This window comes from Sarcophilus harrisii, chromosome 3 (genome assembly GCF_902635505.1).
Source record: "Sarcophilus harrisii chromosome 3, mSarHar1.11, whole genome shotgun sequence".
Classification (NCBI taxonomy): Eukaryota; Metazoa; Chordata; class Mammalia; order Dasyuromorphia; family Dasyuridae; genus Sarcophilus; species Sarcophilus harrisii.
Window position 1 is genome coordinate 344,286,072 of NC_045428.1, and position 16,216 is coordinate 344,302,287.

General features: G+C 36.2%; 1 long non-coding RNA gene across 7 annotated transcripts in view; it reads left to right on the forward strand.

Annotated features, from left to right (window-relative positions):
- LOC116422414 overlaps positions 1-16,216 on the forward strand; it is a 98,645-nt gene that overhangs the window by 71,578 nt on the left and 10,851 nt on the right. For 3 of the 7 annotated variants that reach the window (XR_004233032.1, XR_004233030.1, XR_004233035.1), the window contains one exon: positions 2,008-2,050. The exons of the other annotated variants lie outside the window; for them this stretch is intronic. This is a non-coding gene — a long non-coding RNA (uncharacterized LOC116422414). The remainder of the gene's footprint in view (positions 1-2,007; positions 2,051-16,216) is intronic. 7 annotated transcript variants of the gene reach the window in all.

Genomic DNA, 16,216 nt, shown 5'->3' on the forward strand with positions numbered 1-16,216 from the left:
TTCAGGAAGTTGTTGCTCTCTTGTAAGGCTTCTCTTTCCTTTCCCCATTTATCTTCTAACTCTCTTTTGAGACTTTTAATGGCCTCTTCTATGAGAGCATTATGTAAAGGAGGACAGTCTGATGCATTTTGCTGTTTGAGGTCTCTTCAGGTTTGTTGACCTGCTCTTTTTCTGCATAGAAGCTGTCGATTGTTCTTTTCATCTTTTTATTCATGTTTTAAAGCCTTTAGGGTAGGGTCTCCTAGGCAAGGGGTTACCAGCTTCCTCTGCAGAATAGGTAGAGATGTAAACCGATTTCCGGCTCCGAGGTATGGGAGTGCTCTGGGTGAGAGTTTTCCTTCCCCAACAGGAGGTGGATTCAGCACTGGCCGAGCTATCAAACTGCTTAGTAGGGCTGAGTGGATTATCGAGTTGCCCTGGGCTAGAGACTAAGTGGTGAAAGTGTCACCGCCCAGGCCGGAGCCTCCTTGTGGGACTGTGAGTATTAGCAGCTGAGCACAGACAGCAGAATGCAGACAGCCACAAACTCTGCCCAGCGTCTCTGCCTGATGCAAATCGGCCCTGGAAAAAAAGCTCTATGGCCCCAAGCCGAGCTCCCCCTGCGCAGATTGGAGGCTAACCCGGCTGCGTCCTCCTGCTGTGCAGGATCACAACTACCCAAGGAAAAGCCCTCCTGCGGGTTGGGGCTGCGCGCTTGTCTGTGATCTGTGCCTTCACCCTCAGTTTGAGACTCTCCTCGGAACCTAATTTCTCTCCCAGTCTGCCGATCTCCCCTGGCCCTGGAACCAACCTTTTTGGCGAGACTGCAGATTTTTTTCGGCCGGTGAGTTGTTCTACTTCTTATCTTTACGAATTGTAGCAGTCAAGACTATTTTTGAGGCTTGATATATTATTGATAAAGAGGGTAAGAGAAGAGCTTAGAAAGACGCGTGTGTCTTCTCCGCCATCTTGGCTCCGCCCCGGTACAGTAATATTTTGAGCCCAATTCCTCTGACAATAAATTTAACATTTTTTCTCTTGCCTTTTCTCTTGCTCTTCCTTCTCTTTTTCATGTCACCAATTAGCTTGTCTCCCATGTTTGAAAACTTCCCTCTCCCTTCCTTCTTATTTCTATCATTTATGAAGCCCTGTAGATTCCACCATTACCAACATTTATGATCTCAATTCTTGGTCCTATTATCCCAGGATAGACTATATTAACTTGACACATTTTCCTGAGGTGCTTCCTAAGCAATTCAATTTTTTCCTGTTTGATTGGCTTCCTGATTGATTTTGTATGCAAGCCTAAGGAAGGGGATAAATTAGATACTGGTGCAGCATTGAGCAGTAGCCAGAGCTGTTGTGATTAGTGAGTGTGTCAAAAACACCAACTATTTCTTGATGCCTACAGCCATACTTTGCACCACATTCCAGCCATCTTCTTGTCATCTTCCCTATCATATCCTATCTATTCATCCCCAACCTCTGCCACCTCACACTTTTCAGTTCTGGAATTATAATCTTATAAGTATTGTCACTGCTATTGGAAAAGGTTTTATTAGTTAATGCATCTTAGACTCTACTCACCATTCTTTTAACTTCCAAATTGAAGTATTCCTCCTTGATCACAATTCCTTTTTATGTTTTCCCCTCAATAGAATATAAGGTTCTTAAGGGCAGCAGCTATCTCTCTTTTCTATTTGTATTTGTTATACTTAGCACAAGGCTTGGTACAACATAGAAAAAGGGAGAATTTAACTTCTCTTTCAGCATAATAATGAACATGGAGAAGTCAATTCAACAACTGATAATAAGAATACCTAAAGTTTTAGATTCATTCCCTTCCTTATAGACAGCACAATATACTGTATAGATAAATGGATAAAAGCCAAGAAAAGCTAGGTTCAAGTATCACATCTTATACATACTGGCTATGTGATCATGGGCAAAATCACTTTAAGTGTCAGTGTCCTAGGGAACTCTCTCAGAATATAAATTGAAGAGGTAATTACTTTTTTTTTTTTGTAGGAGTTTCCTCACCTGAGAATTATTTATATCAATGGAATTCCAGGTATAGTTCCTTTTTTAAAAAAGAAAAATCTTAAGTTGTCAATTATTATTGTTATATATTTATATGTAACATATAATTATATTATTATGTATTTTATAAAATTATAATATATATCACATATATAATATGTATTATATTACATACTATATTATTATTAAGGGGAAGTTTTTGTGTGTGTGATAATACATGAAGTACAAGTATGTGTTTCAAATTGAGGAAGTTGGGTTCAGAGTAAACATTGTATCTCAGAGTGAAGACAAACATAGATATTCTGATTCCAAATCCAGAAATCTTTCCACCAGCCTATTAGTTTTCTTTCTCTCTGTTAAAAAAAAAAAATTGCAGCCCTCTCACATAAATAGATGAGATGTGCAGAGTGACCAGCATTTTGAAATAGGACTTGAAGAATAGAAGAGAATCAAGTTAAACTAAACAGGCTCCATAAATGAAGAGTTATTTCCTGAAAAGTTTTAAAAACCCTTATGAAACAACTGAATAATAGTCATCTTTTGTCCTGAGTTATTCAATTTACATAATTATTCAATTCATAAGCATTCAAGTTACATAATGCCCAAATGGCAGATACATTATCCTGAAACAGAATAAATTAAAGAAGCTACTCAACCTAGAGCTCCCCCTAAATCTTGGTGTATGAAACAATGCATAAGAGACAGCTATTTGAATAATAATGAGAAACATTTAGGCCAAGGAGTTGTGTGGCTATCTTGTCCTTGGTGTTTCTTTGTATATTTTACTTGGAAATTTACTTCTCATTCACTAACCCATTAAACACCTTGATAGACAACTTCATTCTACAGTAAAGCTTCCTTTATTTTTAACTATTTGTATATCCTGATTCTCTTGGGAAATCTTGAGCTTGGCTAGAACTTGTTTCACTGATAAACTTTCTAGTAGAGGGATTCTTAATCTGGAGTGGGTGGGTGTGTTTAGTTTTTTTTTTTTTAATAAAATGTATTTCAATACAATTGATTTTATTTTTTGCATTTAAAACATTATTTTGAAAAGAGACCCATAGCCTTCATCAGACTGTCAAAGAGGTCTGCACTGTATAACTTGTTTAAGAATCTATGCTTTAAGAAAATAGGTGTTTGCTGAATGAATGAATGGAGGTTTGAAAAAATTATTTAGACAGATTATTTTCAGTCTAATAACTAATAACCCATAGCTTACTGAATTTAAGACATTCAGCTTAGTTTGTAAATTCAAACTGGATGATTTTAAAAGAAAAGCCTACATCAGATTCTTTTGAACATCATTTCACTATTTGTCATTTAAATATGCTTTTAATATCCAGGATGCCATCAGTTTAGGCAGTGACATAAAACATTGATTCTCTTAACTTCATTCTTTTCTGTGACTATAGACAGCTGAAAATGTCACCACTGTTATACAACAATACTGCATGTTCTTGTGAATAAGCCCTTGAGCAGCACATCTTACTAAATAGAACAACACATTGCTGGACTTCAGTAATCTTCTCTGAGCAGTGTTGTATTTGTATTTTTTAATTGTCAGACCAATTATAGAAGCTTTCTATTGGAGTAGCTTAGACTTTTCTATGGGTAACTGATAGACTACTGTTATCTATTTTTGAGACTTATAATGGATCAAGCTTTGAAGGAGATAAAAATCTGCTCAGAGTTGCAAAGCCAGAACCCCAAAATTCTACAGTGATCTTTGCTGACCTTCGTTGTTTTTCCTATGGATTGGATGAGTTCTTTTTCTATTAAAGAACCAAGTTTGATAGTAATTTGTTGATATTACAAATGAGGCCAGGATGCAAATTGACTGGAGAGACTGTGGAGACAATATAAAAACCCCAATTAATTTAGCAGCATGGTATGAAACCACATCTGTGAGTTATTACAGATGAGATCAGTGTATGTAAGTTTGATTTCTTCTGTAATAAGCTCTGGGATCTGAAGTGCACACTTTCTGAACCCTTACAGTTCCTCTCATACTGCCAGTTTTGAAAGCCACGGAGATGGAAACTTGCTGCATTAAGGCATTAGTCCTTGTCACTGTAAACAGATATGCTCCTATCTATAACTTCCCTATGATTCTAGTGACTCTAAAGGATAGAAAAGCTCATCTTGCAATTCTTACTAAATCTTGATCAAATGATTATTTGCTTTATTCAAGTCTGCTGTAACATGCACTGTTTCTTAGTAGAAACTTTCCCTAGGTCACTTACCAGATTCCCATTCTAATTGTGTCTTGGGCCAGGAGGCAACACATATGAAAAGTTTCTGAAACTATAAATAGAATATACCTTCTAATGAAATATTAGCATTGTGACTCATGGAAAGTAGACTGATCTTGAGATTAGATTAGAGAACCAAAATGAGATTAGGATTCCTGGTGGTCAAGGAGTTAAATGAGGAGGTTAGTGGCAGGATCCAAATGAAGAATCCTCCTTGGGATTCAGCACATGAGTAGGGAATTTGGGGAACCCCACTTCTGCTGGCACAGAGATCCTTTGTAAAGGAATTTATGAACCCAAAAAGCTAGACTGATAAAGAGAAGTTTATTACTGGCATTGGGAAGTCAGCCTTTGCTATGCATGAATAGAAAAGTGGAATTCTTTAGTGGCAAGGTCCCGACAGAGAGATATAAAGTCTTGTTAGGGAAATAGATGAGGATAAGGAGAGGTTAACACTGAAAGAGAATATCCCAGTCGGCAGAGTTTGCTATGTCAGGAAGAGAGTTTACTTGGCATGGCATATTAGCTCCTCTGCAAGGAGAGGATTTAAAATTGCTATTTTTATAAGGAAATCTGAGATAGAAGTTTCAATTGAATGAGATTCCCTTAATGCTGTCACTGCCCCTAGGCCCAGATGAGACCATTTACTGGGAGTGGTTTTGAGCCAACAATAGGGTAGAAAATCTTGGAATTGAATACTTCAACTAGTCCTGCCTTTATCTTGGTTCATTGGGGTCTGTTCAGTCCCCAATACTTTATGACCTCTTTGTAAGTCCATAACATTCACAACTATCACTTTCTTTCTGTTCTCTTTGTGGGTGGGGGACGGATGCAAGAACCCCTTTCCCAATTAACTAATCAGAGACATCTTCAGTTACAAAGAGAAAGCATTTATTTAATCCCTGAAGGGAGAGGCCCAGACACACACCTGGGAGTCATCCCAACTCCCCCATGTGCTCCTGGAACCTCGCCAGCTTCCAGCTTGTCCAGGACTTAAAAGCAAAAGACCTGAGGCTTCTCGTTGGATAGACTAAAAGGATATAACCCTCCTAAACCAATGGTGACCAATGTTGGCTGCCTCCCACAAGTCATGTCACTTCCTGCAACTTCCTGTATCCCATAGTTTGAAGTTCTTCCCTCCAGAGATCATGCGGTTCAATTCTGAGAAATACTTCATCTAATTAGTCCCATTCATCTTTGTAAAATCCTGCTGATTTCCAGATCATGATTTCTTACCTTCCTTAAAAAACACATCATATGGTTTTAGAATTTTTCTCTTTATTCTATTACTTGCCATCACCTTCATATCAACATTTACAATGGTGACCTACTTAACAAATTAGTCTCACATTATTTCAGTATTGTCAAGTCCAAGGACCTTAAGTTTCCTTTTAATTCAGCTATCAACCAGCACATCAAAATCTTATCATTATTTGAAATTGTTCCCTTCTATAATATTGAGCTCTAAGATTACTTTGTAGTATATCCTCTCTAGTTTACATATCTTTTATTTTCTTATTTAGTAAACCTATTTTTCAGCTTCAAAGAAGATTTTATCTATGAAATTTTTTTCTTTCTATTTTGTTAATATAGTATATATTTTCTCTTTTCTTACATATGGTCTACAGAGTATGGCTGGAAAAAATAATGAAACTTTCCTGAGTCCATTGTGTACTTAGCTACCTAACCTCAATTAGGCTTCCTCCAGTTTCAGTAATTTTCTTAATGCTTTCTCCTTTAATCTCTATCATATTGCCCATGACATTTATTCTAACACCTTTCCATTTCCTCAAAACTTGATCATAACACAAAACAGTTCATCATAGTGCATCACCTCACATCTTGCTTTGTTGCAATAAACAAGGACATCTAATGGGTCTCAACTAGGAAGGAAATTGGAAGATATATTGTGATATATTTTGAACTATTAAGAAATAGATGGAAGAATAGTGGGGCTTGATTCAGAAAGAGTGGATTCAAATCTTGCCTGTGAATATTAATAGTTGTTGGAGCAAGTGTAGATTCTCTTGCTTGGCATTTAGAGTTCTTTAAAACCTGATCCCTTCCTGTTTTTTCAGTCTCCTTTTTGTGAACAAATTTTTTTCAATTAGAAGTAATTAAAAATTTTTTTTCTTAAAATTTTTGAGTTCCAAATTCTCTCCTTTCTTTCTACCTCTCTCACTTTTTGAGAAGACAATCAGTTAAATGTAGATTAAAAACATCAGTCATGTATAACATATTTACATATTATCCATGTTTTGAAAGAAAAAAAGACAAAAAAAATCTAACAAGAAAAATAAATTACAAAAAAGTATGCTTCTATATACATTCAGACTCCATCAGTTCCTTCTCTGAAGATAGGTAAAATTTTTCATCATCAGGCCTTTGGAATTATCTTGGTTTTGTGTGGGACGTAAAAAGACCCCTACCTAAAAATGACTCCTCAGAAATCACTCATAGAAAGCAGAAAATTTATTAGAATCTCAAGAAGTGAGCAGTCCCATCTGTGAGTGAAAAATGCTCACAGCAGGAGCACTGCTCTCCTGAGAGTACTCACAGTTTTTATACATTTTAGACAAAGAACCCCCCCAAATCCCACCTCTCTATGTTACTATTGGCTGCATAAGTCTTTATTCCCTTATTTGGCTAGTAGAATGCAGTAAATGAGATAATGGTATAGCTTCTTTGGCCATGTATACTTTTAATTTCTTCTTTGGACAACGGAATATAGTCCAGGCCTTATCTAAAATCATGTGACTCCAGAGAAGCTGAAACTGAGGCCTCAAGGCTTCAGCTAATTTAACAGTTACTGATCAATATGTGCTTGAGCTGAAATTCTTCACCTTTCCCACACAACCCCCTGTTATTTATAAATGTATAAATGTATAAATTTATAAATGTATAAATGTATATATATATATATATATATCCTCATGAAGAACTAACATTGAGGTCAAATTCAATTAACATCTCTACATATTGCTTGTTAATCTCATCTGGATCATCCCTGCTACTGCCTCCCATCCCTCTTTTTGTAAAAAAAAAATCATTTTAATAGGATCTTCTGTATGTAAGATTCTTGACAGTGATCTTTGAACTATTCTTGTTACCAATGTAATTATACAGGGTAATCATAGTGGCAACAGAATATTACCATTAATTGCAATAAGTCCATACTATAAGAGCTGCTTCCACCAGCTACCATCAAGACAAGATCACCAGCTATTTGTGAAAGGAAGATTTCCAAACTTGTACAGGCACACAACTATCCTATGAATACCCTTGGTAATTTCTTTTATTCCAAGTTCTGTTTCCTACAGACCCCTCCTTTCTCTGCTAACAGATAATTTAAAAATAATCTGTGTTATAAAACAGCTTCCCTTGTCTGGATGGCTTGATTGGCTAATAGAGCAAGGACCTGAGCAGTTTGATTAGTTGTTACTAAGATTGCTTGCAGTTGAATTAATCTGTTTTATATATATATATATATATATATATATATATATATATATATATATATATATATTGGTGTCTAATATTCCCAACTACCATCTTAGGCCCACGTCACTGGTCCATATTCCTTGACAATCTGTGCTGGGGGCCAGGCATCTCCCCACCCATTAACATCACCAGTTTGAATAGATTACAGGGTGTTTGACAAATAGGCTTCTTTCTAAATTCCTTCAAATATTCCTCATTATCCTCAAATGAATGCTGGTGGACATAATTAAGCACTGACCCATCATCACAAACAATATTTGACTTGCTCCATCTGTTTCTATACTCACTACAATCTATAATATCTACCCTCTCTGGTCGATGGGTAAAAGTCCATTCATACTTACTCTCTCCCATCCATGTCCCTGTACCTGTTTGATTTAGGCAATGCCCCAGTAAGATATCCCAAATCAATACCACTATCAAGATTTTACATGCACAGTTCATCAGTTCCTTTTCAATGTTTGTCTCAGCTTGCTCTCTGGATTCAGTTTGGAAGTCCACACCTTTGGAGTATCCATTAATTCTGGTCTGCTGAGTCCACTCTCTTTCCTGCGCAGCACTGCTGTGTCTGATGTCAACAGAATCTAGAATGGGCCTTCCCAAGTAGGGGTCAGCTTGTCCTTCTTCCATGTCTGAACCAGGACCCAGTCTCCAAGCTGGAACTTATGCACCGTGAATCCTAAGGGAGGAGTCTGAGCAATAAGCCCTTTTAGTTGTAAAGTTTTCAGATGTCGCAGTAAAGACATGGCATATTTCCTTAAAGACAAATCCTTGGTTTCAAATATTGGATCTAAGGAAGAATTTTTAATCCCTTTTGGGTAAGAGTGACCATACAATAATTCATAAGGTGATAATCCCACATCCCTTCAGGGTTTTGTTCCAATTCTCAATAAGGCAAGGGGAAGGCACTTAAGTAGTCCAGGGCAATGTGTCTCACCCAATTTAGTCAGTTGCTATTTAATTTCCTTATCCATCCTTTCCACTTAACCTGATGAAGGTGGATGCATGGGGAATGTAAGTCCCATGATATTTCTAGAGCTTGGCCACAGATAGGAGGATTTTAGCCGTGAAATAGGTGCCTTGGTTCGAATCTACCTGCTCCACCAATCCATACCCTGGAATGATATGCTCAAGGAGGACTTTTACAACTGCTAAGGCAGTTGCCCAGGCAAGGGGAAAGGCCTCCATCCATAAGGTCAGATGGTCCACTATGACCAACAGTGGCCTTGAGCATATCATCATCAAATAACATTAATGGCAGTTCAGTAAAGTCGCCCTGTATGCTTTGGAAAGGCTTGATACCAGAGGGCTTCCTTCTTTTTTGGACTTGTCATTGGGCTGTCCTATTTGTCCTTTGACAAACAGGACATCCTTTGACAAGTTGCCTGCTATTGTGTACAAGCCTGGGGCCAAAACTTAGCACCTCATCACACAGGTCTTGGACACCCCAATGACTGCCCTGATATAAAGACTGGAGTACATGTCTCATACCTGCTGTGATCAGTACTTTCTGCCATCAGGGAGGAGCCATTACCTCTTTTTATCCTCCTGAGCACCAAGGCTTTGGATTTCCTGCTTCTCTTCTGGGATAAGAGAAGGTGGAGGCAGAAATGCCAGAATTATCACTATCATTTTCTCCATATTTACAGATTCCTCTTCTCTTTCTCTTAAAATTTCAGTGACCAATGCCCTGTATGCCAATCCCTTACCTTTACTGTTTCCATTCTTTCCCTCAAGTAATTTACAGGATCTAATTTCTTTTTCCCTTCACTTATACAATGACCTAAATATTTTACCTCACCTTCCACAAATTGCAATTTGTCTTGCAAAATTCTCAATTCCTGTGCTAAATAATTTAAGAAACTGATAGTAACTTGGACAAGGTTACTCTTTTTCTGCCCTGCCACAAGAGGATCATCATCTACATATTGTAAGACTTTTAACAGTAAGAAATTTATCCCAGAATGTTCACAGAATTCTTACATACCCAAGTAGATATTTCATAAATTGAATATTATATCAATCATTTTGCTTTTAAAATACCCAATACACAGAGAAGCCCCAAACTACATATTGTCCATAACAAAAACATTTTCAAAAGGATGAAGGCAAAAACTATTATCGTTGGAGTCCCTTTAAATAATTGGCATCATTCACATAAAAGAATCTGAAAAGTTCTTAAAAACACCAACTACACTTTTTGAAATAACCTTTTCAAACTTTAGATTGCATTTATGATCATATTCTTTAAACAAGAAAACCATTATGTATCTAAAGAAACAAATATTCAGTCAATTAACATCTTGTAAGAGCAGCCTGTCCCTTTAAATTGCAATTTGCTGCACCAGAAGTAGCTTGATAACAAAACAAAAACAAAAACAAAACCCAGCTGAAATACACTTGGGGGGTGAGGGGGAGGATTCTACTTAGCTGCCCTTCCCCCACTTCTTTCTACTTCCAAATACCTTACTTTCTAAAATAATTTAAATCTTTAATTGTTCCTATGAATCAATTCTTCATGCATTCTCCTCTTATCTGTCCAGGCAGAGCTTTTATGGCCCAGCCCAAGCTAAGTTTGAATTTTATTGTTCTTTTCCTTTAATACTACTAGCCAGCTGCTTTTTTTTTTTTAGAAGCATGCCTAGTTTTCCCACAGGTCCTACAGGTCAGAGGGTTCCCATGTTCGACTATTTACCCCTTTTACTCTATTTTTATTCCACCCTTCCATTATCTGTGATTTCCTATTTATGTCTAGCCATGAATTGGAGATGTCATTTGTTTAATTTATTAGACATATTACCATTGTATTGTTTCCAATTTTAACACACATACCTATTTAAAGTTATTTTAAAATTAACCAGTACTTTAGTTTGTGAAATTTCCTAAAATCTACCTAGATATTCCATTCAAACTTCTTTTCTTTAGTAAGCCAGGAAAGAGTTTAGCACCAACTTTTTTCTGGCAAAATTCCATAAGCCTGAGTTCTGATAACAACGTTACAGGCCCTTGTTTACAGGAGTTTCTAAAATGATAGCACACTGCTCTTCCATTTTCTCTAAACTTGTCAAACTTTCAAATTCCTTTCAATTTATGTTTTTATTTTTCCCCTTCTTTCTCCCTTTCCTGCTAAGCTGCTACAGTCAGCCAGAGGCAGAGGGAGAGAAAGAGAAAAATATTTTTTTTCTTGCACTATCCTAATCTTGAGAAGCCCAAAATTAGCTCCCAAATTACCTTACCATGGTCAAAGACCAATACATTCTGAGCCACTCTGAAAGAATTACTACTCTGAATGAATTCCAGTTCCAACAATTCAGCCTGATATTTTTCTAAGCCTACAACACAGAGGCTGAATTCTTATCTATTATAAGCTTGCTAACTTTTAACACGGAACACAAAATGCAAACCAAACAAACATACACACACAAACATACAAAGAACTCTATTTTCACCTTTTACATACAGATTTAAGTCTGATATACCCAAATAGTCCTGGGAGCATCCCCCCAATTTTCTTCCCTTTTATACTTAGCTACCATCCTGACACAAATTCTTGGACTGCTTCTATCCCATTATCTGCAGAGGTCACCCTCATGGCTGCAGTCACCCGAAAGCTTCCTAAGAAAGTTCTTTATCACTGGGGTCCACATCAGTACCCACCAAAAATAAATTTAGGAGGGCTAATCCCACAGGGTCTCCTTCAACCCAGCCAATAGACCCCCAGAATCCCAAGAGCTTTACCTAGAATTACACGTGTAAGTATTTCAGACTGCATTGCCAGCAATCAGGACTCTACTTCCTTCCTTCAGTATTCAGTTCTGCTTTCCACTGAGTACCTCTGCCTCAGGTCATTGTCTAAGCGGGAAGGGAGGCTGCTCACTCAGAGCCAGAGACCACGGAGAATCTATTCTGTGGGTGTGCCTGTCCCTGTTTGGGATACATAGCTGTCTCCCCCAAAGACCCCATCCCGGATGAGCCCCCAGTTGTGTGGGATGTAAAAAGACCCCTACCCAAAAATGACTACTCAGAGATCACTCATAGAAACAGAAAATTTATTAGAATCTTGAAAAGTGAGCAGTCCTTGCTGTGAGCAAAACATGTTCACAGCAGGAGGGCTGCTTCCCTGAGAGTGCTCACAGTTTTTATACATTTCAGACAAAGAACCCCTCAAATCCCACCCTCTATATGTTACTATTGGCTACATAGGTATTTATTCCCTTATTTGGCTAGTAGAATACAATAAATAAAATAACAGTATAGCTCCTTCAGCCATGTATACTCTTAATTTCTTCTTTGGACAATAGAATGTAGTCCAGGCCTTATCTAAAATCATGTGACTCTGGAGAAGCTGAAACTGAGGCCTCAAAGCTTCAGCTAATTTAATGGTTATTGATCAATATGTGCATGAGCTGTAAGTTCTTCACCTTTTCCACACAGTTTCCAGTCTTACACATTATCTCCATCCTCTAAACATATACATTCTATAATCCAGCTATTATGATCCATTAAAATTGTTTGTTACAAAAGAAGAATCCAGAAGAAGATGAGTAATGATTTAGAAGGAAATTATTAAAATGACAAAAAATTAACCAACAAGTATTTATTAAGTACTTACTTGTTCCAGGCATTGTGCTAATGCTGAGAGCATCAATAAAACATTTTTAAACATTCTTAAGAAAACAAAAAGAAGTTCAAGATATAAATAAAACAGGACAATATTGTTACTACTTTTATATTTTAATATATACATAAAATGTTGGTTTTGAAAAAAGTTTACATTTTCATGTATAATCTTTTGCCCCTTACATGTTGGACTATACACAATAAAAATGACAAAAAAAGAATTTAAAATGTAAATGTTGGAGAGAAAAGAGACAATAGCCTTAACTTAGAAGATGCAGAGTCTTAATAAATGAGAGGGATGGCATTTACTGAGATAGGAAAAAAGGAGAGGATTTTGGAGAAGGACATGGAAAAATGCTAAGAACACATGTAAGGTATGGTGATATTTAAAAGAGAAAGAAGTTTAGAGGTCATTTACTGATGATCTTTAGTAAAGTAAGAGGGGAAATCATCTGTTGAGAGTGAGGGAATCAAGAGACAGTTTACTATTTTCTACTTTGAAGCTTTTGAATGGAATCTCTTCCTATTCTGCTGTCTATCTTGGCTTTGAGACTTGTCTGGAAGCCATTCTTGATTTGATTTTGTATTCATTACTCCCTAGATTACAATATATAAGCCTCTTTAGTTAGATTTTGCATCTCTATTACATAGAATATAGAAGTGACTATCATTGTTTTTGTTTTGTGATTTTTCCCAGTTCCTGGAACAATGGTTGCATACAGTAGGCATTTAATTAATGATTGATAGTTTAGATTGGGAATGAGGCAGTACAAAACAGCCTCTTTTGAACATTTAATAGGAAGTCTCTTTATCCTTGTTCTTGCTTATCCTTTGATTTTTGCTTCTCTGTTACTTATCATTGTACTTTTTGTGAGACTCATAGATGAAAACTCTAGTTGGGTTTTTGGATGAATGGGGGGAAATAGCTAATTTTCACTCTTTCAGTTTCAATTTGTAGTAGGACTTCATTTTTTTTTCCTTAGGAGAACAATGCCATTTTCCATCTTACTATGGGAAATCTTGTGCTTCTTAAAAGCCAAATCAAATGTTTTCATAGGGATAAAAACTAAAAAAAAAAATTATATTATATAATGTCAATCCTCATCATTTATTAGTAGGTCAAGGACCTGTGATTTCACAGTAAATGGGGAATCTATAATTATAATCTTAAGAGTGTTTCCTCTGGCTGTGAAAGGGCAGTCTGTCTATCAATCAACAAGCATTAATTTAGCTTTTGCTAGGTTTCAAGCACTATGCTAAGGATGGAAACTACAAATAAAGGCAAACACAGTTGCTATGTGATCTTGGTCAAGTTAATTAATTTCTTTCTCTTATTTATAAAATGAAGATGCATATGAGAAAAGAAAAGCAAGATTTTAAAAAATGATGTTGAAAGTGTATAAAAATATTAATGTCTTTTGAGTTTATATTAGAAACACTTTAAAATTTATTTCCTTTCCAACACTATCTCAATACCAAGTAAGCATTCTCTTACAGAAAAGAGAAACAAATTAAAACACCTTATATGGCAAATATGCCTATGTAAGTAACATGTTGTATCCATAGCTACCATCTCCTCAAGGAAAGGAGGAAGGTATTTTTCTTCTTCCCTTCTCTGGAGCCAAGATAAATTATTACAATTATGCAAAATTTGGTCTTTTAGGATTGTTTTCATATGCATTTACTGTAGTTAACACATATATTGTTTTTCTTATTTATTACACTCCATATCGGTTCAAACAAATCATTCATGGGGTTCTCTAAATCCTTTATATTCAGATTTCTAATAACTTTGAAATGTACTGTTGAATCCTGTATAAAGAATTATAGCCACCCAATTCCTTGCCATTAAGAGACTAGAGATTGAGTTTTTAAAAAGAGCCCAGGAAAAACCTTGAAACTCTGACCACTTTAATATACCATTGTGTCATAAACTCCAGGTGCATTATCTTGATTTTTCCTAGGATAATTCCCCCTCCTTTTGAGCATTGCTTCTTGATGTCTCCTGCCCTTAGCTTTCTTATCTTGACCCCTATCCTGTCAGGATTAAGTTATGATCCTTTCCTGGAATTATGGCTTGTCTATCCTCCCAGTGACCTTTCCCTCCTTATCTGCCTTTGTTTCCCCTATAAGGTTGTATACTCAAATTATGTATTCTGTTTGCAAACCCTCTTAGCTAAAACCCTATATAAATTTTCTGCCTTGGTTTATCTGGGCTGAATGCTTTGGATAAGAGTCCCATCTGGCCAGCTATCTTAAACTCCACATTAAAGATTAAAAATCAGTCTCTTACTTAGCTCAGTTTCTCTGGCATTACAGTACTTCCAGTACTAACAGTTTGTAGTTTTGTGAAGAAAAAGTTAAAAACAAAACTAGCCTTTCAAGAAATCAATCAGTCTTAATTTGTAAAATTATGGAGCCAAATTATCTAGTTGGTTGACACAATTATTTTCACAATTCTAACAAAGCTACTTATATTGTGGGGGGGGGGGAATTTACTTTGGCTACTAAGTAGTTTTTCAGATATACACGGGTTAAAGAAATAATTTCATTGGTTTCCTAAATTGCCTTGCTTTTTATTGTTTGGAATAAATCAACCTTTTCTTTTGATGTTAGATAGCCATAACATGCATTAACTAAACCAACTGGATACCTGGATATTTTACTCACACAGTCATATTTTCTTATTATATGGACAACTCTTCATTGTGTCAAGACAATCTTCCTATTGTCCTAAATAAATTTGGTTTAGAAGTAGCTATCAATAATTGGACAATAATGCAGTTTTAATAAGCATTAGAAGTTAGAAGAATAGACAGTTGCTGTAACAGAAAGTATGAAGCTCTTGAAGCCAAAGAAACTGAGGTTTCTTATTAGGATTACAGAAACATAAATTTAGGGCTGGAAAGAAGCACAAAGGCCATCTATTATTACCCTTCTTATTTTAAAAAGAAGAAATTGAGGTCATAGAAAAAGAGGTGACAACAAAGATCACTTAGATAGTAAGTTGGCAGTGACAGGTTTTGAACCCAGAAGGTTTAAGCATTCCCCTCAACTTTACCCTAAACACAGGAACAAGAGACATATATTTCAAACTCAAATTCCTAAGCTAGAAATTTCTGAACACTTAAATAAATTTTAAGGGAAATAGAGTAAAAGCTTCAGGGAGCAATGATAGTCATTTATTGGTGCATAGTAATACAGTATTAGCCAGAGTGGAGCTTTTTTATAACCTAATTGAGAGGGCTAAGTTTCTTGAAATAGGGTAAAGGCATATAGGGAGATGTCATAATGAATTTCCACACTTAACATGTCTAATCTCCTTTTGAAGAGCAAGCTGTCCAGATCCTCTCCAGATGCTATTTTCCTGTTTTTATAATTAAATCCAGATGCATGCTCAAATTTGGGGGAAAAATAGGTGTGCTAATTATTTAGTTATAGAATGTGAGGAAAATTATTTTCTCCTAAGCCTAAGGTTCATAAAATGTTGTCAAGTATTTATTTAGGTTCTGGGTTGCACCTGTGTTTAAGAAATTTTGCAGCTGTAAAAATGTAGAAAAAGTTTGTAATTTTACCCAACTGGAAAATTATCCCTTCTTTAAAATTGTTCTTCTCCCCTATGTCATACTCCCATGTGTACACTTAAATACACTACCCACCTGTTCTTGGCTACATTCCCTCTAATCATTAGAGAATTAGCTTCTTGAAGTCAAGGACTATTTTTTCTCCTCTCTTTGCTTTGCATTCTAAGTGCTTTCCATGGTGTCTTGCAGATAGTAAGCACTTAGTATCCCCAACAGTAGATCCTCACCAAAAAAGAA